Source organism: Hylobates moloch, unplaced genomic scaffold, assembly GCF_009828535.3.
Source record: "Hylobates moloch isolate HMO894 unplaced genomic scaffold, HMol_V3 SCAFFOLD_18, whole genome shotgun sequence".
Lineage (NCBI taxonomy): Eukaryota > Metazoa > Chordata > Mammalia > Primates > Hylobatidae > Hylobates > Hylobates moloch.
In genome coordinates, this window is record NW_026652293.1 from 43,308,039 (window position 1) to 43,322,721 (window position 14,683).

Sequence of the window (14,683 nt, forward strand, 5' to 3'; positions counted from 1 at the left end):
GGAGAGACGGTTTTTAAAACGGCAGGTTAGGAATTCATCTACTGTCGAAGGCTTGGCTCTCAGAAGTTCCCCCAGGATGGTTTCTTCTCTTGCCACCTCATTATCGCCGAGAACAATCTGCATGGCCAGTAATGAGAGGATCTTAATGCCGGCAGTCTCAAGGGTGGGTAATGGCCCAGCTCGCGGAGTTGGGGTCACAGGTTCAGGCCTGGATGCTGTGGAGAGAGCTGCGCGGAGCTACAGACCGTCCCCCTGGACCAGCAGTCCATTAGCCCTTACCCCCTCAGTATGGCAGTAATGAGTAGGTGAGGCCCACTCCACAGCCCCTGCCAGCGGACCCGGCCCGTCAGAGTGGGGGTGTGGCCTCCCAGTGGCAAGTGCTTCCCGCTGCCAGCCCTGACCAACCTGCTGTCCTTGCAGTGCTGTCGGCCGGCCTGCAGGATAGGCTTTGTCAGGATTCAGGATCCTCTCAAATTCTGCTCCTAACAACAATGCAATTAATTAGGGAGCCAGATAATTTAAGCTTTATATTCATAAACTATAATATTTATATAGATTCCAATTGTATGTTTTCATCTGTAAGCCCATTCTGTATAGTAGAAAAAAACAGATTTTCTAGTCAGAGTTCTAATCCTAGCATCCCTCTATTAGCTATGTGACCTTGGGCATATTACTTCATTTCTATGAATCATGGTTTTCTCACATGTCATGAGGAATATTAATAATACCAGCCTTATAGGTTTGTCCAGATTATTATATATATTTGTTATTAATAACTAACATTGAGTACTATGTGTCGGGTTCTGTAATAAGTGCTTTTATACGTATGATTCTGAATCCTCCGAACTCTACATGTAAATATTACTCTTATCCCTAATTGACAGATGTAGAAACAGGGTAAGACTGAGTTAGTACGTGTCAGAACTGGGATCTGAAGTCTGGTCTCTCTGACAATCTTTGCAACCTTAACCACTATGCTATAGTGAAATTATGAATTTAACACCCAGAGTAAAAGCCTGATATGCAGTACATTGTCAATAATTATATTAGTTCTTTCTCCTCTCCTTTTCTCTTTGTCTAATATAACAGGACACACTCAGAAAACAGAAATCTGTCTAGGTATTTCAAACAGGGAAGATTCAATAAAGGAGATGGTCGCATACAAGATAGAAGAGCTAAGAAGCGAAAAAAGGATATTGAGACAAGCCAGAGAGCAGTAATAGGAGGAAGCCACTGTAACCCCTAGGCTAGAGGAATAGGGAAAAAAGGCGGTACCACCAAATCCCAGAGACCAGGGTCACCTTCAGAAGCTAGAAGCACAGAGGAGCCCTGGAGGAGATGCTACCATTTCTGGAGATACAATCCCAAACCAGGAAAGCCAAGGGTAAAAATACCCTGTCCCTCTTCCCTCCTCCTGGTCTCCAACTTCCCACAGCCTCAAATTAGTAATACATACTCAGAAACTCAAAAAGAAGGAAGCTAAGGAAATGTTTCCTGCAAATTTTTCAAAGAAGGACAGAAGGGGTCTGAGATTAAACATGCAGGTAATTGTTGTGGCAAGCGCAGGGGCTCACGCCTGTAATCCCAGCACTTTGGGAGGCCAAGGTGGGCGGATCACGAGGTCAAGAGTTCAAGACTAACCTGGCCAACATGGTGAAACCCCGTCTCTACTAAGAATACAAAAATTGGCCAAGCGTAGTGGCACGTGCCTATAATCCCAGCTACTCGGGAGGCTGAGGCAGGAGAATCGCTTGAACCTGGGAGGCGGAGGTTGCCGTGAACCAAGATCGTGCCACTGCACTTAAGCCTGGGCGACAGAGCAAGACTCTGTCTTTAAAAAAAAAAAAAAAAAAAAAAGGGGTGGGTTGTGATTATCCTCTCTGTTTGACTCTGTCCAGTATTCATTTCATGGCACAATAGTGATCTCATTTTATAGATGAGAAAAGAAAACCCAGACATTAACTACTACTCCCAGAGCTCCAAAGAGGAAGTGAGTATTAATTTTGTGAGATTCACGGAAGGCTTTAGAGTAGGAGTGACCGTGAGGACATCATGGGTCATGGGTGAAGAGAGTTTTGTCAGATGGATCAGATTGGAAAAGCACTACAAGCAGTGGAAATAGAAGAGGTAAAGGTATCAATCCATATATTGAAGGGTTTAGGCTATACTGTCTCTGAAGTTTCTGCCAAATCTAATGTTTTTTTTAAACTTGAAATTCTACTAGAAGTGAAAGAAATATATTACCCAAATTGTTTTTTATAGTACCTAAAGGCATTCATTTTCTAATATGAAATTGTATCACTTGACCCGTTTATGTAGGCTCTGTGATGTACCTTTCATGTTGATAAAGAAATTAGCACATAGATGGAGCAAATGTCACTAACAAGGTCAGCTCAAAAGGGACAGAGAATTTTGGTCTCTTATCTGTCTTCTTACTACCTTGTGTTAACAGTTTGGAGAGAGCAGCACAGCGGCTACACATTAACATTTTGGTGATTCATTACTTCTGGAATATACTGTCAGGACATTTGATCTGCATGTATTTCCTTTATACACTCCTTTGTGCTGAATTTGATGGATAAACTTTTCTACTGATGTTACACACTACATTTCAGCTATTAGCATGCAACACCTTTGCTCTTAGAATCTTTACCTCTAGCTTCTCCTGGCTCCAATCCATCACCCCACAGTGTAGTAAATGGATGGCTCATTTTGAAATGCAAATCTGATTATTATAATGCCTCCCCTCCGCCTCACTTAAAATCTGTCTGTGGAGCCCCTTGCCTTCAAGATAAATCTAAGCTCCTCTAATATCTTTGCACCTTCCTAAGTCTTTCAGTACTCCCTGCCTTGAACTCTGAGTTTCAGATGTGTTGAAGAACTGACTGCTATTTTATGCTTCCATGCGAATAGTCTTTGCACATGCTGTTCCCCCCAGAGTATCCTTTCCCAACTTCTGTCCCAAGCAATATCTATTTCTTCCTAAGGGGATTTCACCCTGCCCCCACCTCCCTCCTTTTCCTTTGTGTTTTCAATGCGCCATGCACATATTGCCAGTATGGAACTATCGCTTAGTATTTGTAGTTTTGGGTGTGTACAACCTGCTTGAAAGGCTGGCATTAGTAGAAACTTAATAACTGGCAGCTCTGGGGGTTTGTTGTTGTTAATTTTATTCATTGCTATGTTCCTAGTGTCTAACAGCATCTGATACACAGTAGATATCAAATAAATGTTTGTTGAATATCCTAAGAGTTGTAGGTTCAAAAAGAGAAGTAAAACTAAACAGTTTTAAAGCCTCTATTTATTAAATATGGTACCATTAAAAGATTGTCTTTAAATCATACCTGCTTCAAGGCTGGGCACGGTGGCTCACACTTGTAATCCCAGCACTTTGGGAGGCCGAGGCGGGCGGATCACGAGGTCAGGAGATCGAGACCACAGTGAAACCCCGTTTCTACTAAAAATACAAAAAAATTAGTCGGGCGTGGTGGCGGGCGCCTGTAGTCCCAGCTACTTGGAGAGGCTGAGGCAGGAGAATGGCGTGAACCCGGGAGGCAGAGCTTGCAGTGAGCTGAGATTGCGCCACTGCACTCCAGCCTGGGCGACAGAGTGAGACACCCCCTCTAAAAAAAAAAAAAAAAAAACATAAATAGATAAATAAATAAATAAATCATACCTGCTTCAGAAGGTCCAGTAGAAACTCGCTTCCACAGATAAGAAATCCAGTCGTGGGTTTGTCAGAAGTAAGTACATTAAATAAGCCAGATCCTCTTTGTGCACGGCTATGTGCTTTTATTCATTTCCTTTGCTCTTTAACCCAACAGCCAGCCACCTGAGACAGGGCTCTAGGTTAATAAGCAAAATTATTCCCAGAATGGAGCTGACCTGGCCAGAGACGTTTAATAAGGAAGAGACTTGGCAGATAAGGATGGATATTTGTGGCTTCTACTATTTACGAATCATCCAAAGTCCAAACCATGCAGACACTTAAACTGGGAGGTTGGTGTGCGGGACAACCCCTTTCTTAGCAGGTATGCATGGCCTATCACCCAGCAATCAGGGATTGGTACTATTTTGTGGCTCCGACTCTGGGAGTGGCTAGTTGATCAAAGCATTCTTTCTCAGCCAGTCCTGATGCAGCCTCCTAATCCTTCATAGTCTAGAGCACACAGGAAGCCAATGCCAATTCTAGCTTGCTAGAGGAATTTGAGCTGCCAAGCCCAAGGCATTGTCAAGGAGGCCCTTCTTTGAGGGTGGTGTGGGGTAGTGTTTAAGGACCTGCACTCTGCAGCCAGACTGACCTGGAATCTCTACTGTATACTCCTGACATTTGTTAGCTGTATGAGCTTAGGCAGGTTACTCTACCCCACAATGTTCTAGGTTCTGCAGCTGTAACACAGGGATGGTAATAAGAGGATCCTGGGTGTTAGAGTTTTTAAATGAGAGTATATAGACATTAATGCTCAGAGTTGTGCCTGAAACACAGCACACACTATATAAGTCTGGCTCTTATGAGACAGCCCACAATCATATGCTGAGGTCGTAGTATATTCCAAGTGTTTTTCTAGATGCTATTTCCAGAAACATAGAGATGAAAAGATGTGGCTCCAGCGTCAATAATCTCAGCCTAGAAGAGATGAGAGACAAGTAAGCCAATCGTTGCAATATAGCGCAATAATTTGACAACTGTAATATGCAGGCTTGCATAAGATTATGTGAGAGCTCAGAGGGCCTGGGTTCCTGGGCCTGCTCAATAAGAAGACATTAAAGGCTTCACAGATGAGGAGACACTGGAACTAACTCTTAAGAAGGAGTGGGGTTTGGAAAAAAGATTATTAGGAGAGTATGTTTCAGGTAGGCAGCAACGCACTTGCAAAGATGCAGAGCTAGAGACCAGTGTGGCTGTTTAGGGAATTGTAATGTATCCAGGGGTTGATGCATAGGTCTGATGAAGTTGGAACAGGTGAGGTCGGGGAATTCGGCAACAGCCAATCCCCGGGGTCCCAGGTGCAACCTTTAGGCGGTTGGACATGATTCTGTAGTTAATTAGGACTCTCTGAGAGTTGTGAGATTCAGGAAAAGAAGAGAGAATTGAGGTGGATGCCTTTTGTTGCACTTTGTGCTGTTATGTTTATTTTGAAAAGAAAAAATATGAATACATCAGAAACTAAGCTTTCATGAGATTGACATTAGACTTCAGTTTCTGTACATTCAAATAGAATATTATGAGCTAATTCTATTTAGACATGTGATATATTTTTAACTCTATGATTCCTCTGTCCAATGTTCTCAATCCACAGGAAACTCATTTAGCCTGAAGGTTCTGAACCAATTACACAGTTTTATAAGGTCAAAATAAAAGTTGGGAGTCATTTTATTTTTATCTGTACTGGTAGAAATTACAGAATCAAACTGCTTTAATGAGAAAAAACACCAGGATGAGAAAAGTGAAAATAGAAGTGTCAGCACCATCAGAGTTTCTGCTGTGTCTTGGATGCCGGCAGATGAGACCAGGGTTGGGCTGTGAAGTCCTTTGACAACCCCGTCTATATCCCTGAACAAGTTGCCAGGGCTTCAAGAGGGATAGACATGAAACACAACATCCTTCACTCTTATTAAGATTTAATCATGCTTTCAACAGGATTGCAATGTTATTAAATTAGATTTTTTTTTCTTCCTTAAAAAGGGATTTAACTTTTGCTTTCCTAACAGCATAATCAACATGGAACAGATGCAAAGGGGAATTGGGTGACCACTGGTAATATGGACCTATACTTAACATGTAGCATGTGAAGTTATTAAAATGGAAATTAATTCCCTTTATTACTATCGTGCCCTATCAATTAATTTGGTTGGAGATGCTTATGAATATGCAATCATTCCTCCCTGCTGCCCACCCCTTATTCTATGTGTGTGGAAAGCACTGGTGAAGCAATAGGTAAAATTTTATATATTTTTTGCTAGTTTGACTAACACTGTTCCTCTTTGCTTCCTAACAATAATGGATAATATTGATAACTAATAGTTATTGAAATCTTCCCATGTGCCCAGCACTTCTGTAAGCACTTCATATTTATTGTTTTATTCAACCTTGACAATAAATTATTAAGATGGGTACTTGTGTTATCCCTGTAGAAAGAAGAGAAAGATGGGACAGAAAATGGTGAGGAAATCTTTTCTAGGTGGGCCAGGCCCTGTACTCTTCACTACTGGGCCACACTGCCTCTTACTGGCTCCAGGTGCAAGGACTTGGGGAGAGGCCAAAGTCTCAGATGTCAAACTCCTGTAGGCTGAAAAAGAATGTGGGGGACTGGGGATGGAACAGAAGGCTCTGAGAGGGGGGGCAAGTATTTTCAAATATAGGTTTTGTTATTATTTTGGTATGGCAAGGCCAACAGATCAGGAGATGACTCCCATTGAAAAGATAGCTTGTTACACTCACAGACCCCAAGACAAGGTGCCATGCCTTGTGGGGGCTGCACACTCAAGGCACCAGGATTGCTCAGGAGGTAGAGGGAAGGCAAGACCCTGAGCAAGAGCGTTTATTGTGGTGTCTGTGGGAAGGAACAGGTGAGGCAGTTTGGCTGGTTTAGATAATTTAGCAGGCTCTGGGGAATAGAGGCTGTCCCCATTGTCTGGTTCCTGGCTCAGGTGATAGGGGCAAGTGGATAAATGGGTTACAGTAGATAAAGGAGGTGGTTGGGGGTATGGATTCTAGAGAGATTGGTTAGCATTTGAAAGGTGAGCTCCTGGGAGAGTTTGTTACTATCTCTAGGAATTAGCTAAGCCTGGGAACGGAGTAGCAGTCTGCAGTAACAGCAAGGCCCCAGACATCAAAGCATCAGAAATACAGGAACTAAAAAGACATAGTTAACAGAGTCGGGGCTTAGTGGGGTTGGTGTGGGGGGCAGTGTGGGCTGTGGAGACTCCCTAGGGAAGGCAAGGAGGGTGGGATGGCCAGTAAGAAATGAAGACCCGAATGTACATATGATGGTCTCCATTGGGGGGTGGGGAATTGTAGACACTGAAATTAAGCTTTGAAGTATCTTTGGTCTTTTGATGTTATTCATACCACATATTTAACTTTCTACATGTATTAAGCTTTGCGGGGAAGGGTGTTATGACTCACGATTGCAGCTGGTTGCTTCCTTGGGAGCAGGGACCTTCCTTTGTGTTAATCAACCTTGCGCTACCCTGAAGATCTGATGTGAGGCTTGCTCTCCCAGAATGGAAGAGCTCTGTTTCACCTGCAGTTTTTAAATCCTGGCCCCAATAACACCTCATCAGGGCAGGTCTCTCTTTAAGTGCCAGTTGCATGCTGTGGATTTGGTAAAAAGGGAGCTTATTAAACCCAGGTGAGAGGAAGCCCTGGTGAAGAACCACGGTCATGGCTGAGTGCTCAGTTGGTAACAGCTGATTCACAAGTGGTTCCTTTTCTCTTTCCTTTAAAAAAGGCAAGAGAAATTATGTGACAGGAACCAAGATAGTACTACAGGTTTGTTTTCTAATCAAGTACCTAGATAACAAGGTGATCTATCTGTACGTTGTGTGGAGGCTGTTTAGTCGCCAATCCAGAACCAAAGAGTCAAGCTGAATTCCTTCCACTCTTCCATCCCCACATCCAATCCATTATCAAGTTTTCTCCTTTCCACCCAAAATGTGTCCTGGAATGCCCATACTCAACTCCCTCCACCTAAGTCTGAGAAGCCACATCAATTGTCTCCTATACTTTCACAAGAATATTTTCATGGGCCTCCTCATTTTGGTTTTGGCCCCTCTAATTCATTTTCCATAAGAGGGCCATATATTCACTTTAAAATATAAAAGATAACAAGTCAGTCTTCTGCTTAATGGCTTTTTATAGTGTATTAGTTAGGGTAGGCTAACTACTGTAGCAAAGGGACCCAAAAATTTATAATGGCTCATACACAATGGTTATGACTTGAATTAGTGAGTAGATCAACAGGGCTGCCTCTCTGTAAGGAGTCATTCAGGGCCATTAACACGTAGTTTAAAAACCATCCCAAGTCAGATTTCCTGGAAACTGAGACTAATATGAACGTGATCTATTAGGAAGCTTTCCCAGGAAAAACTACACAGAAGTACAGAGCGGGGTGAGGAAAGGAAGGAAGGTAAGCAAGGGTGTGGTACCGACCAAAGCCCCACAGAGATAACTTTAGCCTAATCCCATAAGGCAGCAGTCCCCAGCCTTTTTTGGCACCAGGGACTGGTTTTGTGGAAGACAGTTTTTCCATGGAGCAGGGTGGGGGTGGAAAGGTGGGGATGGTTTTGGGATGAAACTGTTCCACTTCAGATCAATCTCAATCAGGCATCAAATTCTCATAAGGAGCATGCAACCTAGATTCCTCACATGCACAGTTCACAATGGAGTTCCCACTCGTGTGAGAATCTAATGCCACTGCTGATCTAACAGGAGGCAGAGCTCAGGTGGTAATGCTTGGCTGCCACTCATCTCCTGCTCTGCAGCTCACTTCCTAACTGGCCACAGACTAGTATCCATCCACAGCCCAGGGGTTGGGGACACCTGCCATAAGGGAAGATCTGGAGACAGCATAGACCCCACCTCAGAGCTATCCTCATCAGAAAAAGGGAGTAAGAGCATTTAAGCTCGTGCCTGCCATGCATTGGTTAAGGTCTGCCTCTAAGGAGAAATACCTTCCCAGGTGCCTCTAGCAATCTGTGTGTGCAGGCAAAGGGGGTTCTGATACCCTGAGTGCATGCTGATAAGGGGATGCAGGTGCTAGCCTTTGGGGGGAGAGCGAACACCTGGAGTCAGTGTGCAGGAAAATGATAGTGGTCTAAGGGAAGATGGGAGGAGTACTGACAGCAACAGCTACACAAAGGCATCCTAGGGTCTTCATTCTAGTGGGAAGGAGCAGGCAAGGGAAGCTTAAATGGACCATGCTCAGAATCATATTCCACTGACTAGAAGTCAACTAATGATCCCTTAACCAGTGCAAGGCAGGCACATGGCCATACACAACTGCAAGAGAAGTTGGGAAATGTAATCCATCTGTGTATCTAGGGAGAAGAAGATAATCTAGGCTTCTTGCCACAAATAGCCTCTCTTAATACTTGAATAAAACTCTAACCTCCCTACAGGGTCTTCCAAGTCTCCACATGTCTGGCCTCTACCTACCTCTTCATCTCTGTCACCTGCTGCTCCCTGTCTACCTCTGCCTCCACTTCACCGTATTTTAGCTGTACTTATAGACTGTTTTATCATATGCTGGGCTTTACTACCACAGACTCTTGAAAAAAATTAGTAGAAGCCTGCAGGTCTAGAATTGCAATGCTACTGTTATGATGATAAAAGTATTAATTTGACTTTTGAATAAAGGCCTTTGGTGGATTGTGATAAAGTAGATAATGAAACAGCTGGTCCCATTTAGTGGAGACTGTAAGAACTAGAACTTAGCCTCCAATAAGCTCACAGAAAGAGGAGAGCTAGACCTCCCTGTGGGCAGCCCAAAGTGGCAGGCCACGCTCAACCAGCTGTATCATTGCTATTGCAAATGCAGAACCCATTGGCTCTGGGATCTCCCTTACTACCAACTGCCAGCATGACCTTGGGCAAGTTGTTAAACTAGATGTGCCTCAGTTTCATCTTCTATAAAAGAGGGCTAATAATTGTTTCACATTCATGGAGTCATTGTGAAGAGCAAATGAATTAATACAATAGAAAGAGCTTAGATCAGTCCCTGTCACAGACTAAGCACTTTAGTAAATGCTATTATTACTACTAGAGGACCTGCAGGCTACACAGACAACTTCCTACCCAGGTTTCCCGACCATCTCACTTACCATGCTATCCTGTTAGCGACTTTTTTTTCCCTCATTCCTACAGCCCCACCCCAGGCTAAGCGGGGTTTGGAGACAACCAATTAAATCAAGCTCCTATTTAACATCAACCATATACAGATGTGCATCTTCCTGATCATGAGACACAATTTGAAGTCAAAGAACCAAAGGTCTATCTGTAAGCAGCCCTTCAAGCTGAGACAGTGAAAGTATCCTATCTCGGGTTTTTCCCAAAGCTGCAGTTCTCCTTAGGCTCCTGGAGAATAGACTTCAAGTCTCCCCATAGGCCAGGGGCTGTTTACAACCGGCTTTGCTTTTATCCCGCCAGTCCTGGGCTGATGCTGCCTTTGATTGTACATCTCACAACTCCAGGTGGAGCCATTCTGTTAGACTACATAGTCTCCAATGATGGCCCTGAACCATGCACTATCTTGCTATCTTAGAGTTTCTTGTGAAGTACACATGTTTTAGATTAATAAACAATTTGGATGTGAATTCTGATGCATTTGCTATTTGTGTGACATTGTATAAATTACCTATCCTCTTTGGGCGTCAGTTTCCTCATGTGCAATGGGGTGGTAATATCCATTCCATGGAGTTGGTGTTGTAAGGATTGTAATGGAGTACAGGTGAAAAGCCTAACTAACTGCCTGATGACATCTTAGTCCCCTGGAGTTTGGTCGTCCATTGCTGTGTAACAAATTGCCCTAACAGTTAGTGGCTTTACAGCAAGAAACTGTTTATCTGCTTGTGATTCCACAATTAAGGGAGGGCCTGTTTGTTCCAGGTGGTGGTGTTTGAGGTAGCTCACCTGGGGTTGAGGATCTAAAATAGCTTCTTTCACTTGGCTGGTGCTGCAGCTGGGGTGGCAGGAACTACTAGGTGTTGGCTGGGCTTGCTCTCTCTTTCTGCCTCTCTGTCGCTCACTGTAGTATCTCACTTCCAGCAGCCCGTTTCTCTCCACATGGGCTTTCTCTTCAGCAGGTGATCAGAATTCTTAACATGGTGTCTCAGAGCTCCCAAGAGTGCAAAAATAAATTCCACCAAAGTCTTAAGACCTAGATCGAGCCTTCACAGGGTGTTACTTCTGCTACATTCTATTGGTCAAAACAAGACACAGGTTCGCGAGGAAGAGAAGTAGACTCTCCCACTTGAGAGGAGAAGCAGCATGCACATACATGGATGGAAGGAATCATTGATGGCCGTTTTGCAGATAATCCGTCATGCTCAGTAAGTGACAACCTTGGTTTTCATTCTTTTTGGATCTTAGAAGGGGGAAGAGGGTAGGTGGCTGCAAAACCAAATTGACTTTTAGCCAAAAAGCCCTAAGGACCAGGAAGACTCAGATCAGTGAGACAGAGTAATTCCCATTGCATTTCTCCTTTGGGACAGGAAGAAATCATTCCTGAGCTAACTGCTACTAGAACTATAACCTAGAAATATTTCATCCTTTTTTGTTTCCTTTCTGATTTTCCAATTCGAACTCACCTTCTACATCATCTGGCAGACTGGAACCAGAAACAGGTTACTGATATTTAGAGAAACATCTATATTTGTTATCTATTATTGCATAGCAAGTTACCCCAAAACTTCATGGCTTGAAGTGATGACATTTTGTATCTCACAATTTCTGTAAGTCAGGAGTCTGGAGTGAACTTACCTGGAGCCTCTGGCTCAGGCTGCAGTATTAGTCAGGGCTGCAGTTATCCCACAGTTTGACTGGGGCAGAATCCCCTATCAAGATCCCTCAGTTGTTATTGGGAGAGTTCCACTCCTGGCAGGCATTTGGACTGAGGGCTCGGTTCCTCTGGCTGTTGGCTAGAGGTTTCCCTCAGTTCTTTAGCACAGAGACCTCTTCGTAGGGGCGGTTCAAAGATGGTAAACAGCTTTATCAGAGCAAGCGAGCAAGAAAGCCGGAGAGTGAGAGAGTGACTGCTAGCGAAACAGAAGTCATACGCTCTTTTGTAACTAACAAGATAATAATTGCTGAAGCAACATCCTATCATTTTTGCTGCATTCTATTTGTTAGAAGCAAGTCACTACAATCAAGGGTAGGCAGATTATATCAGGACACAGATACCAGGTGACAAGATCACTGGTGGCCATTGTAGAATTACAACTCTTGCTACTCCTTTCAGCAAATTTAGAGTCCTCAAATTTCACTTCATCCCTGGATATCATAGCACTACGCGTGGGGTTATAATCAGGGTGACTATGTGTCCTAGTGTAACTGGAATAGGTGCAATTTAGATAACCTAAAAAAAAAAGATGATTCTAAGTGTAGAGGAACAATGCCTTGTTTATAAAAAATGTGAGCAGAAATTTTGTTCATCTTCATAAGGTAGAATAGTTTGCTTAGGAAAATTTAATGTCACTCTTAATTAATCTACTCAACAAATATTTATACAGTACTTTCTAAATGCTGGAGCTGTAAAGTACAGTAAAAATAGTATCACTACCCTTGAAGAAGTCAGATGAGAACTTGAACACTAGTAGTATTGTATCAGAAATGTTGTGAGAGGGAAACACAAAGTGGCCCTTTGATTGAGTTTTGAAGGATGCGTAGGAATTTGCTGGATGAAGAATGTTTTAGTCAGGTTCCCAATAGGAAACAGCACATTCAAAACAGGATAAATGATAGAAGATTTATTTCCAAAGATGAGGGCATAAGGAAACCATAAGGAACCGTGAAGTTGTATGGTGCTTATCTGATAGCAGCCAGGCTGGTATCAGATAAGTGGGATGAAAGGACACTGAACTGATTACAATCTAGACAGTGAGAGTGCTGTAGTGAGGGGCTCCTTGAGACAGAAGGATCTTCTGTAGAGGAATACAGCTAGCTTGTGCAAACTTTGTAGGAAGGACTTGAGGGAATAAATACTCTGACCTCACTGTCCACTTTCTCTTTAATCCCCTGACAAATCCATCCGGAAAGCAGAGGACCTGGGAACCCATATTGTATCCCATTCAGAACAGCCTCCAGGAGCACAGGGCAGAATGGAGACAGGTGAAGGTGGTTCTGGAGGGACAAATAAACAAACAAAGCTATCCAACACAAAGGCACCAGGCACGCCCATTCCAGAGAAAGGGACCAGAGCGAATTCAGGGAGTTGTGAAATGTCCTGATGACTTTGGACTGACAAATGTGACCTGAAACAGGAGAAAGATCAGATCAGGAAGAGGGAGCTGAGGGCAGAGAAGTAGGTAGGGGCCAGGCTATGGGAGGCTCCCTGAGTCTTTTGTAAAATTGTCCTATCGACCCTGCCAGTTTATGCCCACCATGCCAAGTTGTGCTAAAGAACTTGGATTCCACCCCGAAGGTAGTGTGGACACAAAGATAACTTTTTAGCTAGGCATGTGCGTTGTGGGCCAGGTGGTTACACTGAAAGGGTGACTCTGTAGGCTCAGACTCAGACCACGCCACACCGGTTGCAGTCAAGAGGTCTTTATTGGAGGAGTCCAAGGGAGGGCCGAAGTGGAAGAAGAAAGAGAGCGAGGGCTCTGCAGCCTCCGTCTTTTATGCCTAGGGACGTTACGTTGAGGTTGCTGGTTGGCTGAGGGGCTGGGTCTAGGCTGAGGCGGGAAGGCGTGACCTCTGATTGGCTCCTTTTGGTGGGCCTGTGTTGGGGGAGGAAGAACCCGGAACCAGCGCCATTAGGGTGCTCTTGTTACCTAACATTCCTCCCTTTTTTGTTTTTTAAGAAGTGGGGAGGTGGGCGTCGCTGTTCGTCTGGCTACTTCCTGCTGAACGGGGGCGTCATGGGGAAGGGATATTGGAGGACTGTAGGGGCAGAGCAACAGCAGGAGGCCAAAGAAGACGGCGCTGAAGGTGAACACTTCCCGGGGTGTGAAGTCTAAAATGTCCCTTTTAAGTAGAGGTCATCTATGGACGCGAGCCATCCGTATGGCAGGGAAGGATCTGCTATGAGCCACGTATCTTCTTGGTGGGCCTGGAGGAAATCTAAGAAATTACAGGTCCTGGAGGTGGAGGCCATAGATACGGGAGTCCTGGTAGTCTTCCTCGGTTGCTAGGAGTTGGTAGTGCCTAATGAGAAGCTGGTTAAAATTCTGGTTAGATAAGGAGGAGATTCGTTGTTGTATGAACTTTATTAGGCAAAGGAGGAGAATACACAACGCCGCTATGCCTAAGAGGGGTCCGAGAAACGGTAGGACCCAAGCTAAAAGAGGCATTTTTAGAGTGTCCCAGGAGAAGGAATGAGAATCTGAGATGCGTTGTCTGAGCTCAGAAGCCTTGTCCTGTATATGCTGGGCGGCATCTGGCACTATCCCTGACTGATTAGTGTAAAAACAACACTCTTCCCCTAAGAAGATGCAGAGTCCTCCTTTCTCAGCAGTGAGGAGGTCTAGGCCTCAGCGGTTTTGGAGAGTCACTGCTGCTAAAGAGTCTATTTGAGATTGTAAAGTAAGGATAGATTTTGTTATTTCTTGTAAACTGTCTGAGAAATCTTTTGAGAGGGTGTGGTAGTAGGATAATGACGTGGACAAGCCGGCTATTCCAGTCCCTGTGGCAGTGGCTATTTCTAATCCTATAAGTAGGGGTATTAGTTGCACGGCTGTTCGCCGACGGATTTGAGCTTTGAGGGGTACTGATAAGGTCTGATTCCCTGGGGCAATGTCAATGTGGGGGCTTAGAAAGACTAAGGTGCAGGTGCCTGTCCAGTTAGTGGGGAGGCAGATATAGGTTGACATTCCACATAAGAAGAATATGCCTTGGCTGGGTAGACAGAACTCGTTATGTATGTTAAAAAGGTGTGTGAGTTTGTTGTTTTCATTCTCCCATACCCCTAGAGTACTTGCTAAGGTGGCTCCCGTGAGCGGCTGGAAAGGGGTGTTGGGAGTA